This window comes from Dromiciops gliroides, chromosome 1 (genome assembly GCF_019393635.1).
Source record: "Dromiciops gliroides isolate mDroGli1 chromosome 1, mDroGli1.pri, whole genome shotgun sequence".
In the NCBI taxonomy this organism is placed as follows: Eukaryota; Metazoa; Chordata; class Mammalia; order Microbiotheria; family Microbiotheriidae; genus Dromiciops; species Dromiciops gliroides.
In genome coordinates this window covers 648,175,300-648,178,106 of record NC_057861.1, presented here as the reverse complement: position 1 = coordinate 648,178,106, position 2,807 = coordinate 648,175,300, and the positions used below count along the sequence as shown (strand labels likewise).

At 42.4% G+C, this 2,807-nt stretch overlaps 1 pseudogene; it reads left to right on the top strand.

Moving 5' to 3' along the window:
* Positions 1 to 327: 327 nt before the first annotated feature.
* LOC122736272 lies at positions 328 to 1,703 on the top strand (annotated as a pseudogene).
* Positions 1,704 to 2,807: the final 1,104 nt, after the last annotated feature.

The following is a 2,807-nucleotide window of genomic DNA, read 5'->3' as shown; positions in this document are numbered from 1 at the left end:
AGACAAAAAAATTACAAATAATTATGCATAGCATATACCCTTATCAGAGATACATTTATGATATGCCCTTTTTGCCCAGTAAAAAAAGTCGTGTCCTCATATTTTGCTCATTTACCAAATGAAGAAGCTATATTAGATAATTTCACTGATTCCTTTCTTATCTATGTAGATTTTATCTAATGATTTAAATAATATCATTAGAACTTTACTTTAAAAATTATTTCTCTCCTAGCTCTGTTCCCTGGCCCAGATGCCCCTACCTCACTCCAGCCTGCTGGAGGCCTCCCCACCCCTGCCCAGTCCTCCGCTCCTTCTGAGTACTCCAGGATGGCAGTTTACCTGCAAGTCTTGTGCTCCCTAGGCAGAGCCTCTGCTTCTGTCCTGGGCAGAACTCCGGGGGCCTTGGCCTCCGCAGCCCTGAGTCTGCAAGGAGGGCAACCACTGTGCAACCATGCATACAAATGAATCAAGGTGGAAAAGTCTGTGGTGGAGATGGATGGAGATTAGATGATTCCCATCATCTGGCAGTTCAACAAAGAAAATCTCATCCTACCCGATGTGGATATACAGGTTAAATATTTTGAGTTGGGGCTCCCACACCGTGACCAGACAGATTATCAGGTCACCATTGACTCAGCACTAGACACTCAGAAATACAGTGTGGCCTTCAAGTGTGCTACCATCACTCCACATGAAGCCAGTGTGGAAGAATTCAAGCTAAAGAAGATGTGGAAAAGTCCCAATGGTACTATAAGGAAAATTTTAGGGGAAACAGTATTCAGGGAACCTATCTATCATCTGCAAGAACTTCCCCCGCCTTGTTCCTTGTTGAACAAAACCCATCACGATTGGAAGGCATGCACATGGTTATCAGTACAAGGCCACCGACTTTGTTGTAGACAAAGTGGGCCCTTTCAAGATGGTGTTTACTCCCAAAGATGGCAGTGGAGTAAAAGAATGGAAAGTGTACAACTTCCCTGCTGGAGGTGTGGGCATGGGCATGTACAACACTGATGAGTCCATTTCAGGTTTTGCACATAGCTGCTTCCAGTATGCCATCCAGAAGAAGTGGCCCCTCTACATGAGCACCAAGAACACCATCTTAAAGGCCTACGATGGTGGCTTCAAAGACATCTTCCAGGAAATCTTTGACAAGCATTACAAGACGGACTTTGACAAGAACAAGATTTGGCACAAACACCGACTCGTTGACGACATGGTAGCACAAATACTCAAGTCTTCAGATGGTTTTGTCTTAGCTTGCAAGCATTATGATGGTGATGTGCAGTCTGATATACTAGCCCAGGGCTTCGATTCCCTTGGCATGATGATGTTGGTGCTGGTATGCCCAGACGGGAAGACCATTGAGGCAGAGGCTGCCCATGGAACTGTTACTGGCCATTACCACGAGCACCAGAAAGGCTGACCCACTAGCACCAACCCCATTGCCAGCATCTTTGCCTGGACTAGAGGCTTAGAGCACTGAGGAAAACTGGATGATAACCAGGACTTAATCATATTTGCACAGACTCTGGAGAAGGTGTGTGTCAAGACAGTAGAGAGTGGAGCTATGACCAAGGACCTCACAGGCTATATCCATGGCCTAAGCAATGTGAAGCTGAATGAATGAGCACTATCTGAATACTGAAGACTTCCTGGACACAATCAAGAAGAACTTAGACAAAGCTCTGGGCCAGAAATAGGTGTTAGTGGGAAGCAGCTCTGGCTGCAGGTTTGGAGGTGGGAGTAGAGCATGAGGTGAATTATCCTTTCCTGTTCTCCTCTTCTCTAACCTCCCCCCACCTCCACCCCCCTCACTGTATTCCTCAGCATGGAAGGATCCATAACTCCTTCACTTAGAAATTTGGAACAGGAAATATATGCTGGGGATACTTTTTTATAGGCCGGTGAGGTGGTGGGTTTTTAAAATATTTTATTTCCTAAAGGGTGTATGAGGTAGGAGTTTTGAGGTACATTTTGCCTCAACCAAAGTTGATGTTTCACATACTATAATTTATATACCATTCTCTGAATACACTATGCCATATTTACAGTCTCTTTGCCTTTAATTCTCTCTTTTTTTACTACTCCTCTTTTGGCTATTTCACAATCATTAAGGACTGTTCCACAGACAGGGGAAAAAGCAGAAATGGGAAAACTCCAATCCTTCAAAAGTTTATTAGTAATTCATGCCAAATATTGTTGAAAATAAGAAAATTATAATTAAGAATGATCAGTATATAAGGAGCACAATTCCACCCCTATCCCAATTAGCAAGTTTCTATACTCTAATATTTTTATAAGGTGAGAATTCCTTTATTATATTTAAGAAACAATCACTTATCCTTAGAGATCAGTAGAGATATAGACCAAAGAGAAATGGTGTGATGACTCCACAAAGAGCTCCCAGTGCTAGTATTTACAAGGTAATCTTTTGACATGTGTTCTCAACATGTATGCTTTACTACCCCTGTCCTTCATTTTTGAAATCACTCTCTCCCTCTCCCTCTTCCTCTCCCTCCCCTTACCCCAAGATCTTATGTATGCAAAGCAGGAATGCATTCCCTTTGGGGAGAAGTATTTTGTAACAATTGTTTGCTTGTTTTTTGATGTTGTTTAAAAAGAATTATGCTAACTTACTAACTTTCCCTTCTGAAAGCTATTTGAGGTTACTGGAAAAAAAGCAATTGGAAGCACCTTGGTAGGGGCTCATGAACAACAATGTTGCAACAATACTAGAAACCCAGCTCCTTGGGTTTATTCCCAAAAAACCTTAAGAAAATAGTTGTATCACCCTTTAGGGATAC